Source organism: Macaca nemestrina, chromosome 10 (genome assembly GCF_043159975.1).
Source record: "Macaca nemestrina isolate mMacNem1 chromosome 10, mMacNem.hap1, whole genome shotgun sequence".
NCBI lineage: Eukaryota > Metazoa > Chordata > Mammalia > Primates > Cercopithecidae > Macaca > Macaca nemestrina.
This window is the reverse complement of record NC_092134.1, coordinates 56,797,539-56,814,551: the sequence shown is the minus strand read 5'-3', so window position 1 is coordinate 56,814,551 and position 17,013 is coordinate 56,797,539. Positions and strand designations below refer to the sequence as shown.

Below are 17,013 nucleotides of genomic sequence, written 5' to 3'. Positions count from 1 at the left end.
CCGCCCCTAGGATCACGGGCTTCGGTCACGCCCTCTTCCCGTCACGTGACGGTGCCCGGATACAGAGGTGGAGTTGCTTACCCTGCCAGGCGGGCGCGAACAGCGCGGGAGCCAGTGTCCACCTTGCTTCGCCAGGGTGTTATCGCCAGCCAGTCCCCTTCCGCATGCCCAAGGGCAGCCTCAGGAAGCGAGCCCACCAAAGGTCGGCCCAGCGCCTGTTGATCGGCCAGGCCTTATGGGCGGGTCGTACCGGGCCCTTCTTGGCCTGAGGAGATTGCACAGTAGGGCTCCCTGGTCTGGTCAGGGCTCAGTTAGTACCCCTCTCCTTTTTAAGGCTTGGTAAAAGCTTTAGCGAAACAAAGAAAAAAGAACGCATCGTAGAGTGTCTGGCCTAAGAAGCATTCCGTAACTACTTGTTCCTATTTCTAGTGGCACATTAATCGTGGCATTTGATTCACTGCTTCCCTCATTAGAGGTTTTTTTTTTTTGAGGAAACGGTGTATTTCAATCACGCTGGGATGAAAACAGCCTAGCAAACTTATTTTTATTCCTTCTTGTGTTCAGGATCCTGCTGCCAATTTTACAGTCATTAAGTTTTACAGTGTGTTAGGTTGGTGACAGTTTAAACGGGTACACAGGAATTTGACAGTTGGTTCCATTTTTAAAATAAAGCCTAATTCTTGAATTTTTTTTCTAATGCCTTAACTTTTTTTCCTAATGGCTTAACTCTAGGACTTAACCTTTTGCTTTCTTTTTTAGCCATGATCCGAAGAACCCCTCTAGCCGCCTAATGAAATAACTATACAGAAGTAAGGGAGGTAGAATAGAGAAAGATCATACTCAAACCCTGATCACAATGAAGGCAAATGAGAAAGCTTTCTGTAGTAATTAAACTGGGGTCATAACTCATTTTCCCTTGTAGCCCAGAACTAAGGATTTTTTCTTAAGCTATTCTCATCTCATTGCATTTTCTTAACAAGAAGTCAGAAGGCATTCTGATCAGTTGGATACATTGAAATGAATAAGCAATAGAGTTCGGCCTATATAATCCTTATTATTGATATATTTCATAGCAGCTCTAAAAAAATCATAGACTTACATTGTTTTATTTTACCCAAGAAAGAAAACAAAGGCTGCCAATGGAACTATGCCATACCACTGTTAAGTAAGGCACCTTTAAGCCACATTTTTTTTTTTTTTTTTTTTTTCTTTGAGACAGGGTCTCACTCTGTCTCCCAGACTGGAGTGCAGTGGCGCCATCTCGGCACACTGCAATTTCCGCCTCCCAGGCACAAGTGATTCTCCTGCCTCAGCCTCCGGAGGATCTGGGATTACAGGCATGCGCCACCATGCCCAGCTAATTTTTGTATTTTTAGTAGAGAGGGGATTTCACCATGTTGGCCAGGCTGGTGTTGAACTCCTGACCTCAAATGATCCACCCGCCTCGGCCTCCCAAAATGCTGGGATTACAGGCATGAGCCACCGTGCTCGGCCTGAAACATATTCAGAGATGTAAACGCGTGGGAAACAACGAGTCTTAGAATCTCTGAGATATTGTCATGAACTGGTGTTCCAAAGAGGAAAAGATTCTACCAGGTTCTGTTCTGAAGCCTGAGAGACTGTAGTACAAATAAATGTGGAGGAAGTTTATTATTCTGTGACATTATTTCAGCAAAGCTAGTAACTTTGGAGTTTGTTAACAGTTAACCTGTCTCCTGTTTTCTAGAGGCATGTTTTTCAAACTGCAACTCAAAAATCCATTTTATTTTTATATGAAATAGGCTAGGATATAAAAGATCAGAGTGCATAATATCTAGTAAGGGCAAAAATTGCTTCCTGAAACTTTTTGTTTCAAATATGGTGGAAGGTGAGAGTATGTTCTGTTGTGATTTAAACAGTTTCTTACTGTGAGTTACAATCAAATAGATTTGGAAAAGAATGTTTCTAGATCGTAGATAACATGCAAAATACACCATATGGACCCTGTTTTTCTGGTACTTTTCTTTTACTTTGGAAACTGAGACTAAAGATTGGAGAAAGGTGGCAAATTGCCTTGCCTAATTCTCTTCTGCCTCAGCCCCAGTTTCATACATTGGCTTTTGAAAATTTGATCATTTGTTGTAAAAAGCAAGAAGCGAGGAAGCCTAGGTTACAGACTTAGCTAATGAGATATATGACTACATAAATTACTCTCTGCATTTCAAGTTCTGAAGTAGGACTACATGCTCTTTGAGAAATGATACTAAACCACCCTTTTTTCCCCAGCGGATGACAATCACATTTTGAAACAAACAGCCATGGTATACTCAGGATTATGCAAATAACTGACAGCCTAGGTTTAACTCGTTTCAGCTCCACTCAAAAAAAAAGAAAGTCCTAATGCAAGTAACCGAAAGTGAAGATATTGCAAAACAAATGTAAGTATATCTTTCACAATCTTCTCTAATTTAATTATCACTAGCATAATAGTTACTTGTCATGAATAACTAATGATTTTGACATGCTTAACAACTGATTGCAACACAAAAATATATTAATCCACTACAGTTGAAAAATCGTTTTTTCAGATCCTTTCAAATCTAATATTGTGATTCCAGGAAATGATAATTCAATCTAGCATTTTCAGTGTAATGACAACATAAACAGAAACTAATATGTGATCCTGCACTGTAACTGAAAAACATTCAGTGACTCCCAGAGATACCCTGCAAGTTTGCTACTCTTACAATGATTTTAAGAATGACATTTTGAAATAAAGCTTTTTTATTATAACGATCCGATTTTAACTCCAATGAGAATTCATCTCTTTTGCCTACTGCTTTATTAATTATACATTTCTAAGAATGAGAAGTTCTTTCCAAATTAGTTTAAGCACTGACAGGCTTGACAGCCTTTCCCAGAGTATATTTCAACCCTGACCTAGAATGACAGAGATGTGGCTTGAGGTTGTTTGCTTTTTTCCATTTGGCTTATCCTGTTAGACACTTAGGTTACTGACAATTACTAATCAGGATTCTAGACTAAAATCCTCATTTTCTGGAAGAGAATTTAGATTAAGAGCAACCTCAGCCATAAATAAGGTATTCAACACAGCTTTGAAGACTCCTATTCTTATTGGTCATGTGATTTGCTTCAGCCAGTGCTTTGTGAGCAGATGTTAAATGCTAAATCAAAGCAGAAGCTTTAAATTTGATTGCAAAATTCAGGTCAATCTCTTACTCTTGTGCCACCTGCCATGAGAAAGGTATGTTCCAGATAAGATCTCAGAATAAGAAAATACATGGAGCAGACCTGAAACTCTCATCCTGTACAGAACTGAAGCAACTGATTTGCAGCTCCTGACATACAGCTACTGATGTGAAACAAGAGTAAAACAAAAATATTTATTGTTGTGAATCACAAATATTTTTGAGGTTGTTGCATAGCATAATCTTGCAAATCATCTAAAGTGAATTTGAGCCAACAAATTCGTGAGTCAAAGGCTAAATGTGCTATGTAACAATAATACTTGTCTATTTAATAAAATAAATAACAGACACCTACAAACTAGTCAACCAGCTATTTGGTAAATATCCACCTAAAATATATGTTAAGAAGTAGTCTTTATAAAATCTATAGATTTGCATGCAAAATATTTTCATGTAAGCTATTTACATATTAATTTTAAATATTTCTGTTTAGTATTATTTGTCTTAAGTATCCCTTGAGGAAAATTTGGATAATAAATTATAAAGAGAATATAGGATTCTGTTTCTAGAAATATCAAGGACTAGGTCACACTGGTCACACTGAAAACAAAATCCCTGGAAAAAACATTTTTTAAATCTTATTAAATATACTGATTAACTGACAATAAAGTAAGAAATTATTAAGTTAAAAAACTAAATGAAGGCAGAAACCTAGAGTTTAGCAGAGTCAGCCAACTTTTATCTCAAAGGCATGTACTAAACCCAGTTACTAGGAGCTTTGGTTTTCATGACCTTGTAAGAAAGACACAAAACCCATGACCTGCATTACACACACACACACACACACACACACACACTCTGCAATTCCAAAGGATTTTTAATTAGGTGTAAGGATATACTGGCAATAAAATTGCCCCTTGCTAGCACAGGCAGCCATCCCCCAGAGTCTACAAAGAAAATTAGCCATCTTAAACCTTGGCACCTAGTGGACGGGGAAAAGCAAAATCATATCTGAGAATTTGGAACCGCAATCCAATTCTCACACAAAAATGTAGCTTGAATTCATACTAGCTGGGTGATCCCCAAAAACCTCAGGCTAATAATTAAGTGGTTTTTTTTTTTTTTTGGACAGGGATTCTCACTCTGTCTCCCTGGTTGGAGTGCCTTGGCGCAATCTCGGCTCACTGCAACCTCTGCCTCCCAGGTTCAAGCGTTTCTTCTGCCTCAGCCTCCCAAGTAGCTGGGACTACAGGCACGTGCCACCACGCCCAGCTAATTTTTTTGATTTTTAGTAGAGACGGGAGTTTCACCGTGTTGGCTAGGCTGGTCTCAAACTCCTGACCTCAGGTGATCCGCCCACCTCCACCTCCCAATCCTGGGATTATAGGCATGAGCCACCATACCTGGGCATAATTAAGAATTTTTTACTGATAATGCTCTCAGACACCTGGCAGAAGCAAATACCAATCCTCTCTGGAGGAACCCACCTTCGTCTTAAGCCATAAAGAATGACTACAAATAAAATTTTAAGGAAAATGAGCAGCTCACATTTTAAAAAAGTAACAAGCACAAAATAAGACACCATTCATGAGAAACAGTACAGACTTAAGACAGCACAAACAAATTCTAAAAGACTTCAGATCCTGGATTTACAAGTCACAGACTGGGCCAGGTGTGGTGGCTCATGCCTGTAATCCCAGCACTTTGGGAGACCAAGGCAGGCAGATCACTTGAGGTCAGGCATTTGAGACCAGCCTGGCCAACATGGTGAAACCCCCATCTCTGCTAAAAATACAAAAAATTAGCCTGTAATCCCAGTTACTGGAAAGGCTGAGGCAGGAGAATCATTTGAACCCGGGAGGTGGAGGTTGCAGTGAGCCAAGCTGCACTCCGGCCTGGGCGACAGTGAGACTCCACCTCAAAAAAAAAAAAAAAGGGGGTCACAGACTGTAAATAACAATATTAAATATGAGTAAAGGAATAAAAGACAAGTTTGAAAATACGTGCAGAGAACAAAAACTAAAGTAGGACTGAAGATTTTGAAACAAGCAAATAGAACTGAAAGAATTGAAAAATATAAATGATTACAATAAAAACACGTTGGACAAATTTCATAGTTCATTTGACACAGCAGAAGTACAAGCCAATGAAATGGAAGATAGAGATGAAGTTATCTCAAATGCAATAAAAAAAGAAAACATAAATTAAAAATATAAAAGAGACTTTAAGTGACATGGAGGACACTGTAAACAGCTCTAAAATCTGTGACTTTAGATGAAAAGGAAAGAGCCAGTGGGCCAGAGGCAATATTTGACAAGATAATGGCTGTGAACTTTCCAGAACTGATGAAAGACTCCAACTCACAGACTTAAGAAGCCTCCCAAATCCCAAGCAAGTTAAAGAATAAAAAAACCACACTAAGATGCATCACAGTGAAACTGCAGAACACCAAAAACAAAAAAGAAAACCTTAAAAGCAACGAAGAAAAAATATAGTTAATCTTCAAAGTGTCAGGTAAATGACTTTTCATCACAACCAGTAAAAACCAGAAGACAGTGGAACAATATCTTCAGTGGCCTAAAAGAAAATGACTATCAGCCTAGAATTCAGTACCCAGTGAAAAAAAATATTTCAAGAACGAGGCCAAAATAAAGGTATTTTCCGGCAAGCAAAAGCAGAATTTGCTACTAATAGAGTCTTGCTAAAGGAAAGTCTAAAGAAATTTCTTTTTTCAGACAAAAAGAAAATGATCCCAGGCCAGGCACAGTGGCTCATGCCTGTAAATCCCAGCACTTTGGGAGGCTGAGGCAGGAGGATCACAGGATTTTGAGACCAGCCTGGACAACATATTGAGATTTTATCTCACAAAAATATTAAAAATTAGCTGGGCATGGTAATATGGGCCTGTAGTCCTGACCCAGGAGGCTGAGGTAAAAGGATTGCTTGAGCCTGGGAAATCAAGGCTGCAGTGAGACATGATTGCACCATTATACTCTAGCCTGGGTGACAGAGAGAGAGAGACCCTGTCTCAAAAAAAAAAAAAAAAAGAAGAAAATTGACCCAAATGGAAGGTCTGAGAGTTGAGAATAAACGAAGAGCATTATGAGTGGTAGATATTTGCCTAAATCTAAATATAATTGACAATGCAAACAAACAGTAAGTATTGTTAAAATTATTTTAATACGATTTTTTTAAAGAAAAATATCACATCTAACATTAGAAATAGGCCCAATCAAATTTGCATTTTATGCCTACTATTAAACAGACCTCATTAGACCAAGTGTTTTACAAACTAGTACTATTATCTCCATCTGACACATACCTCTAAAAGCAAAAACATGATACATTTCTTCTTTTCTCATCCATAGAGGCAAATTGTATTAATATATTATTGGTATTCTCTTTTTAAATAACATCACTTTAAGTGTTTTTCTTCACAATGACATTTCAAATTTATGTAATGTACCAATGAAGATGATGTATTATATAATTAGATTAAGAAAGTACCATATATTTAGAAGATCATGATTTAGAGAAATAAAAAGCACAATTATATACTACTTTCACTTAACTATGAAGTATTAATGATTCCTCCATAGAAGTCTATAAATGAAAGTTCATCATAACAAATTATATAATTATGTATTCACAGGTTAAAGACAATTAAGTCTTATTGAAATGCTCTGCCTACTCTTTCCACCCACATTGCATATTCAAAATTAGGTACATGCTATGACTTTTAACACCATCTCGGGAAATAGCTAGAAATTTGTACTGAGGTATAAGAATTGACTCCTGAGTTTTAACTCAATTCATAGGACATCCTAAATTCAAAATAAATTCTAATAATAAGAAGAACCCATTTCTTTCTGATAGCTACTTAGACTACAAATTTCCAATTGTAAATGTGTTTTTCATTTCAATTTTGGGAAAGGGTTTTTTTTTTTTAAGTTTTTCATGACTATTTAAACATGGGAAGCTTAGAACACATGATCCCTTAGATTTCCAAAGGTGTAAGTATAATGCAAATGAATTATACCTTACTTTAACCAGAACCTTTCTCTTTTTTCCCCTCAACCACATGAGATTATTCAAAGTATATTTACTTGTATACTACTTTGTTTTTGTTTTAGAATCGGGGTCTCACTCTGTCACCCAGGCTGAAGTGCAGTGGCATGCACTGCAGCCTCAAACTCCTGGGTTCAAGTGATCTCCCTCGTCAGCCTCCTGAGTCACTGGGATTACAAGCATGAGCCACCACACCCTAGAATATTTTCTTGATAAAACCGAATCTATAATTTTATTGAAGACTATTCAAATGACTTTTATTTATATTTAATATATGTAAAAGTTTATATATTACTAGTATTCCTATTAACTACTAGATTACTAGCTAATTGCAAGATTATTCCAGTTAGCTTTGTCCAACCTGTATTTATACAAGTACATGAAACTCTTGAGAAGTCACAGTAATTAAATTTTCATAAACCAGGTGGTATATTAATTCTTTCAATTTAATAAGTTATCAGTTTGTACTGGGTCTTACACTCATTTACAAAAAAAAATTATCAAGTATCTGTATGTTGTTCTACCTCATTCCTAAAATGTGTGTAAAGCTAGAAGAGTCCTCACCCTATAAACCAGCAGTATTTCAAAACTCATTATTACTGTTCTGGGAGTGAAGGTGCCATATATTCTTACAGCATTATCAGGTAGCAACCATCTACTCACTCCTCCCAACCACGGGTACTACCTAGATGTCTTTTGCCAGATCTCCCAGGTATTTAGTGCCTCTTTTACCTCTACAGAACACTGGTACCCAGAAGTGATATGGTGGGAAAAGAAGGCGCCTACCCTATATTCCAATAAAGTGTGTCCACTGCATTCCTGTCAGATTCATTCCTCTGTTCTAGGCCTTGTTGGTATTCTCCCCTAGTTGTTTCCAGTCCATTTCTATGGGAGCCTTACTTTTGTCTGGTATTCTTACGTGCACAGCTGAAACCAGACTCCCAGTCTCATTCCCTTAATTGTATCCTTTAACCCTTAATCCCTGTAATATCCTCCTGGAACTGGGATTGATACACCTCTATTTAAGACTTTATCTTTGAATGTCAACTTACTTCCAGACATGGCCACCAACTCCACCCCGTGATCCCACATTGCTACTTACTCCCCACTTCCTTCTGCAGTCAGCAAATAGACTTGGACCTGATATTCTTTGTGTCCTAAGCCCCCCACCCCTTCCTTAAGTTGCTAAAGTAGTACACTAAAAGAATACAATTATCTGAACTGAGGGCGGGGAAAATTCCAGAGAAAAATGACCTTCGTGTGACAAACAAAGGCAAGAGAGTAAAAGGGAGGGCACTGTTAGAGATTTAAAATAGACTTATCGGATACATCAACCAAGGCAGTACATGGATCTTTACCTTTATCAGATTCTGACTCAAACAAACAACTTAGAAAAAGACATAATGACACAATCAGGAAAATTTTAATACCAACTAGATATTATAGGACATTAAGGAATTATTGTTAATTGTCTTAGCTGTGATGATGGTACATGATTATGGTTTTTGTTTTTTTAATGTCTCATTTCCTAAAGACATTCTAAAATGTCACTGGGTCCCTGCTTTAGGAAAAAAAGAAAAGAAAAGAAAACTTTCAGAGTATGTCACTTTCTTTTTTATACCTGTCAGTCAATTCCATGGGAAAGTATTACTACTTGTTATTTTCTACCCTTAACCAAATACAGTAATCATTTTCTCCTTATCATATCTAGTAGTATTTTTCAGTAAAAAGTGTTCAAATCAAAAGCAATCCATGCTGCCTACCTGGTATTTGCTCCAAACATCTGTTAAACCACTATGAAAGGCCTAACATCTTAAGACTGGTGGTAAATAAATCTGATTGAGCATGTTAACACGTTCAAATTTATATAAAGCATTCTGCAAATATAGATTACTCTAGAGATGCTAAGGAGCAGATGTACTGGTCTCCTTGGCATTGGCATTCACATGATTCAGCTACAAATAGAATTTGAACAGATTCCAAGTGCACAACTGTCAAATTCATAAAAAGTAGCAAAAAAATGTCAAATAAAAATTTAGATTTTTCCTAGAATAGCAGTGACTGTGTTTAAAAAAAATTGAAATATTCTGTTAATGTTTTATTTCTTCAGTGCTAATATTTGACAAGAACTAAGTACTTTGATTTCCATTGAATAAGCAGTGATAGCCCAGAAACTGTTGTAAGTTAGTGTTACTATTGGGTCCACAGAAAACCTCAAAATACATTTTAACCAATATTACAAAGTTAATACAAATTTGATTCACTGAAGTAGTATAGTGCAGTGTGTTTGAGTTCTAACACCAAAGTCAGACAGATCTCAGTTCTAACCCTAGCTTTGTCATTTACCACCAAGGCTGTCATCTGTAAAAATCATCTGTAAAATAGGAATTTTTAAAAAAACCTCTTTTATAATATGATAAGAATTAAAGAACTCAAAAAATATAAGCTATTATAGTCACTACCTTTTGGGAATATTATGTTCTACACAATATTACTAACCCCACTACACCAAGTTGAAGGAAAATTACACACAGACCATACACTCTACCATCCTCTCATTCATACCAAGGCTTTTGTAGCAACTGGCCTGATTCTGAGGTTTATAGAAGATACGTAGGCAGGCATGACTTCAGGCCATTATGCAGCTTTATGTAATAATATACACACCCCTAATATGTAAGTATCAGGAACTTTCATGTGATGTGAAAATGAAAGCCACTTCCTTAACAACCAGGAAACACTAAATTTCAGAGTTATGTTTTCCATTCAAGTTAATCTCTAGCCAGACCTCCTCTTACAATACATGGAGTTAACATTCCAAGCCAGTCACCTCTTGCCACACTTATTTCTTAGTATAACAAATTACAGTAAATAAAACTTATCAGCCAGGCACTGTGCCTCATGCCTATAATCCCAGCAATTTGAGAGGCTGAGGTGGGAGGATCACTTGAGGTCGAGAGTTCAAGATCAGCCTGAGGAACATGGCAAGACCCTGTCTCTACAAAAAATTAAAAAATTAGCCATGTGTGGTGGCACATGCCTGTAATTTCAGCTACTCGGGAGATTGTGGCAGGAGGATCACTTGAGCCCAGGAGTTCGAGGCTACAGTGAGCTATGATTGTGCCACTGCATTCCAGCCTGGGCAACAGAGCAAGAGGGCACTGGCTCTAAAGACAAAAAACAAAAACAAAACTTACCTCTAAGGATGATGCAGTAATGCACACATGTCCTTATTATTATTCTTTTGCCTTCACAGTGTTGCATAGCAACCCAGAACGTCTTATGTATGATTTTGGGTGTAAAAATGGCTTTTTGAAATATTTATTTGAAATCTTTCTTTGAAACATGTAAGATAGATATAAAGGTTTCAGGCAAATTCAAGTTAAACATTTAGGGCTAGAATACTAATAGGTTATATATTTTTATATAGTATCTTTCATGCTATTTGATTAATGCACAACTATTCATATTTAGACTGACAACTGAATTGATGATATGATGACAGACTCTTCCCTCCACTGTAAACTATGGTAAGTAATTTGTATGGCATTATTTTGATACTATACAGATGTCCAGTTCCCCTTCAAACATAAACCTTATGCTTTAACACCTATTGAAAACCCTTACATGAGTCAATAATTTCAATAAGAATTGCAAAATAATTATAAATATATCATTCCTTCTACATTCTGACTTTCTTCGGTAACCTAGAGCTTGCCTTTATTACCTGGAACTATTTGGTTACCCTGAAATACAGCCCCTACTGTAAAGGAAAAGTAAATAATAATTCTTTGCTTTTAATTACAAATTTTCAAAGTAAAGATATTTTGGAGACTAATGGAAAAATTTGGATTTGGGTTTTAGATAAGATAAAAATGTATTCACTTGGAAAGGTGAAGATTGTTAATTTTAAAAAGTAAATAGGTTACAAAACCACACACTGAGTATGATATCATTTTGGTAAAAATACATTTATATATTTATATGCATATATAGGGATAAATAATGAACTGGAGAGATATACACTGAACTGTTAAACTCTGGAAGGGGGGAATGTGGTTGTTTTTATTTTTCTATATTGCTTATATGTCGTTTTGTACTTTCTACTTGCATATGCTAGTTTTATAATAATAAAAGGTTATTTTAAAAAGAAAATCACTATTTTCCACTGAGCCCAGATACAGCTTCTGAATCACCATCAACATGAGACTGATACATTCCAGCATGGGAGGCTGCCAGGGCACCAGCCCAGCTGGTTACTTCTTCAAAGAAGTAACTACTGATTTCCTTTTGCTTACTGATTTCCTTTGCCTATGCATCTTACCCATGGCTCAAGGTTACCTTAGCACTAAATCCAATTAGCCTTTTCACTTTGGCAGTCCTTACCAATTGGCAACTTCTTTGTCTCTTGGCTTGCATTTGGGCAAAAATTACCTTCTTCTTTAGTTTTTGAGTCATTATATCCTCTTGGTTTTCTTCCTACCTTTCTGACTTCTCAGTCTCCTTTGAAAGTTTACGATTTCGGCCGGGCACGGTGGCTCAAGCCTGTAATCCCAGCACTTTGGGAGGCCGAGGCGGGTGGATCACGAGGTCAGGAGATCGAGACTATCCTGGCTAACATGGTGAAACCCCGTCTCTACTAAAAATACAAAAAAAAACTAGCTGGGCGTGGTGGCGGGCGCCTGTAGTCCCAGCTACTCAGGAGGCTGAGGCGGGAGAATGGCGTGAACCCGGGAGGCGGAGCTTGCAGTGAGCCGAGATCGCGCCACTGCACTCCAGCCTGGGAGACACAGCGAGACTCTGTCTCAAAAAAAAAAAAAAAAAAAAAAGAAAGTTTACGATTTCTTTAATTTCCCCCACAATTCCATACTCAGCCTTCACTCTGTATCTTTTTCCTGAAAAAGGGAGGAGGGAAGAGAATACATTTTATGTTCTAATTCATGTTAATCTATCAAATAGATATCTATAGCCTTGTTCTCTCTCCTGAAGAATATAGTCACATATATAATCACAAATTATTATAAACTCCATTTAGACATTTCACCTGAAAAATATATAAAACAACTCAATCTCTATGCATTAATTTTTCAATAGTTATTAGTCATCTTCTGAGCATCAGGTTGTGCTAGAAACTGAAATATATACTAAAGTGAGTAAAACTGGCATAGCTGGAAATTAAGTTGAAGAAGTAAATAGAGGCCAAGTCCTATAGGAGATTTCATGGAATGTGTATTAGTCTGTTCTCACGCTGCTAATAAAGACATACCCAAGACAGGGTAACTTATAAAGGAAAGAGGTTTAATTGACTCACAGTTCCACATGGCTAGGAGGCCTCACAATCATGGCAGAAAGCTAATGAGGAGCAAAGTCACGTCTTAATGGTGGAAGGCAAAAGAGACAGCATATGCAGGGGAACTCTCTTTTATAAAACCATCAGATCGACTGGGTGCAGTGGCTCACACCTGTAATCCCAACACTTTGGGATGCTGAGAAGATCACCCGAGGTCAGGAGTTTGAGACCAGCCTGGTCAACATGGTGAAACCCCATCTCTACTAAAAAATGCAAAAATTAACTGAGCATGATGGCACGCACCTGTAATCCCAACTACTTGGGACGCTGAGGCAGGAGAATTGCTTGAACCCAGGAGGTGGAGGTTGCAGTGAGCCAAGATCATGCCACTGCACTCCAGCCTGGGCAACAGAACAAGACCCTGTCTCAAAAAAAAAAAGGGGGGGGGGGCTGGGCGCGGTGGCTCATGCCTGTAATCCCAGCACTTTGGGAGGCTGAAGTGGGCAGATCACGAGGTCAGGAGATCAAGACCATCCTGACCAACACAGTGAAACCCTGTCAGTACTAAAAATACAAAACAATTAGGCGCACATGGTGGCGCATGACTGTAGTCCCAGCTACTCAGGAGGCTGAGGCAGGAGAATCACTTGAACCCAGGAGACAGAGGTTGCAGTGAGCTAACATGGCACCATTGCACTCCAGTCTGGGTGACAGAGTGAGACTGTTAAACAAACAAACAAACAAACCATCAGATCATTATTCATTATCACAAGAACAGTACAGGAAAGACCCGCCCCCATAATTCAATTACCTCCCACCGGGTCCCTCCCAAGATGTGTGGGAATTATGGGAGCTATAATTTGAGATGAGATTTGGGTGGGGACACAGCCAAACCATATAATTCTACCCTGGCTCCTCCAAAATCTTAAGTCCTCACATTTCAAAACCAATCATGCCTTTCCGGTGGTCCCCCCAAAGTCTTAACTCATTTCAGCATTAACTCAAAAGTCCACAGTTCAAAGTCTTATCTGGGACAAGGCAAGTCCCTTCTACCCATGAACCTGTAAAATCAAAAGCAAGTTAGTTACTTCCTAGATACAATGGAAGTAAAGGCATTGGGTAAATATAATCATTCCAAATGGGAGAAATTGGCCAAAACTAGGGGGCTCCAGGCCCCATGCAAATCTGAAATCCAGTAGGGCAGTCACTAAACCTTAAAGTTCCAAAATGATCTCCTTTGACTCCATGTCTCATATCCAAGGCATGCTGATGCAAAAGGTGGGCTCCCACAGCCTTGGGTATCTTTGCCCTGTGGCTTTGCAGGATGCAGTCAGTCCCCATCCTGGCTGCTTTCACAGGATGGCATTGAGTGTCTGGCTTTTCCAGGCACACAGTGCAAGCTATCAGTGGACTACCATTCTGGGGGTTCTGGAGTCTGGAGGACAGTGGCCCTCTTCTCACAGCTCCACTAGGCAGTTCCCCAGTGGGAAATCTGTGTGGGAGCTCCCACCCCATATTTCCCTTCCACACCGCCCTAGCAGAGGTTCTCCATGAGATCTCTGGCCCTGTAGCACACTTCTGCCTGGACATCTATGCATTTCCATACATCCTCTGAAATCTAGGTGGAGGTTTCCAAACCTCAATTTTTCCATGCATCCATAGGCAAATGCCATGTGTAAGCCACCAGAGCTTGGGACTTGCACCCTCTGAAGCAATGGCCTGAGCTGTACATTGGCCCCTTTTAGCCATGGCTGGGACAAAGGGCATCAAGTCCCAAGACTGCACAAAGTAGCAAGGCTCTGGGTGCGGTCCACAAAACCATTTTTTCCTCTAGGCCTCCAGGCCTGTCGGGGGAGGGGCTGCTGTAATGACCTCTGACATGCCATGGAGACATTTTCCCCATTGTCATGGAAATTAACATTTGGTTCCTCATTACTTACACAAATTTCCACAGCCAGTTTGAATTTTTCCTCAGAAAATGGGTCATTCTTTTATATTGCATCATCAGGCTGCAAATTTTCCAAACTTTTATGCTCTGCTTCCCTTCTAAACATAAGTTCCAATCCAAACCATATCTTTGTGAATGCAAAAACTGATGCTTTTAACAGCACCCGGATCACCTCTTGAATGCTTTGCTGCTCAGAAATTTCTTCCATCAGATACCCTAAATCATCCATCTCAAGTTCAGTGTTCCACAGACCTATAGGACAGGGGCAAAATGCGACCAGTCTCTTTGCATAGCAAGAGTGGCCTTTACTCCAGTTCCCCAAAAATTCCTCATCTGCATCTGAGACCACCTCAGCCTGAACTTTATTGTCCATATCACTATCAACATTTTAGTCAAAACCATTCAACAAATCTCTAGGAAGTTCCAAACTTTCCCACATTTTCCTGTCTTCCTCTGAGCCCCCCAAACAATTCCAACCTCTGCCTATGACCCAGTTCCAAAGCCACTTCCACATTTTCAGGTATCTTTTCAGCAGCATCCCACTCTGCTGGTACCAATTTACTGTATTAGTCTGTTCTCACGCTGCTAATAAAGAAATACCTGGGACTAGGTAATTTATAAAGGAAAGAGGTTTCATTGACTCACAGTTCCACATGGCTTGCTTGGGAGGCTTTACAATCATAGCAGAAGGCAACACTGCTTCAACACTGGAGTACATCTGGACATATGTCTAAAATGTTACAATTAGGTTTTGATGTAGGAGGCAAGTGTAATAATAATTTAAATGCAAATAAATTAAACTCCACAATCAAAAGACATAGAGTGGTGAATGAATTAAAAATAAAGACCTAACTATCCAGTGTGCATAAGATACTCACTTTAACCTAAGGACACACATAAACTGCACTGAAAGAATGGAAAGAGATACACCATGCTAGCTGGGTGCAGTGGCTCACACTTGTAATCCTAGCACTTTGGGAGACCAAAGCAGGCAGATCACTTGAGGCCAGGAGTTTGAGACCAGCCTGGCCAACATGGTGAAACCCTTTCTCTACTAAAAACAAAAATATTAGCCAGGCATGATGGTGGATGCCTGTAATCTCAGCTACTCAGGAGGTTGAGGCAGGAGAATTGCTTGAACCTGGGAGGCGGAGGTTGCAGTGAGCCAAGATCATGCCACTGCACTCCAGCCTGAGCAACAGAGTGAGACTCCATCTCAAAAAAAGAAAAAAGAGAAAAAGATATATAATAAGACATATAATAAACTTCCGTGTGTGTGTGTGTGTGTGTGTGTGTATAAAATTAAGTCACACAATCACAAGGTCCCACAATAGGGTGTCTACAAGCTAAAGAGCAAGGAAGCCAGTCTGAGTCCCAAACCTAAGAACTTGGAGTCTGATGTTCGAGAGCAAGAAGCATCCAGCATGGGAGAAAGATGTAGGCTGGGAGGCTAGTCCGGTCTAACTTTTTCATGATTTTCTGCCTGCTTTATATTCACTGGTAGCTGATTAGATGGTGCCCACCAGATTAAGGATGGGTCTGCCTTCCCCAGCCCACTGACTCAAATGTTAATCTCCTTTGGCAACACCCTCACAGACATACCCAGGATCAATACTTTGCATCCTTCAATCCAATTAAGTTGACACTCAATAGTAACCGTCCCAACATTGTATAATAATAAAAGGGTAATTCACCAGGAATATATAACAACTGTAAATATATGTGCACCCAATATCAGAGCATCTAAACACATAAAGCAAACATTGACAGAACTGAAGGGAGAAATAGGCAGCAATACAATAATAGCAGGAGATTTCAATACCCCACTTTCAATAATGAACAGAACATCTGGACAGGAGATTAATAAGGAAACAGGACTTGAACTACAATTTAGATCAAATGACCATCACAGACATACAGAATAGTCCACCTAATAGCAGCAAAACATACATTCTTCTCAAGCATGTATAGATCTTTCCTCAGAATAGATCACATTAAGTCACTAAACTGATTTTAGCATCTTTAAGAAGATTCAGGCTAGGCATGGTGGCTCACACCTGTAATCCCAACACTTTGGGAGGTCAAGGCAGATGCGTCACTTGAGGTCAGGAGTTTGAGACCAGCCTGGCCAACATGGTAAAACTCCATCTCTACTAATACAAAAAAATTAGCCAGGTGTGGTGGCATGCACCTGTAATCCCAGCTACTGGGGAGGCTGAGGCACAAGAATCACTTGAACCCAGGGAGCGGAGGTTGCAGTGAGCCAAGGTCGCACCACTGCACTCCAGTCTGGGTGACAGAGTGAGACTGTGTCAAAAAAAGAAAAAAAAAAAAAGGAAGATTGAAATCATATCAAGTATCTTTTCTGAATACAATGAAAACAAATAGAAATCAATAGCAGAGGGAATTTGGAAAATTCATAAACATGGAAATTAACACACTTCTGAATAACCACTTGGTCAAAGGAGATATCAAAAGTTAAATTAGAAAATTCCTCTAGACAGGCCAAGCACCGTGAC

The 17,013-nt window shown here is 39.0% G+C and overlaps 1 long non-coding RNA gene across 1 annotated transcript in view; it reads left to right on the top strand.

Moving 5' to 3' along the window:
* The first annotated feature begins 43 nt into the window (after window positions 1-43).
* LOC112425153 (uncharacterized) overlaps window positions 44-17,013 on the top strand; it is a 54,707-nt gene continuing 37,737 nt past the window's right edge. Inside the window, exons 1-3 of the long non-coding RNA XR_003016173.2 lie at window positions 44-202; window positions 2,266-2,417; window positions 10,731-10,786. This is a non-coding gene — a long non-coding RNA (uncharacterized lncRNA). The remainder of the gene's footprint in view (window positions 203-2,265; window positions 2,418-10,730; window positions 10,787-17,013) is intronic.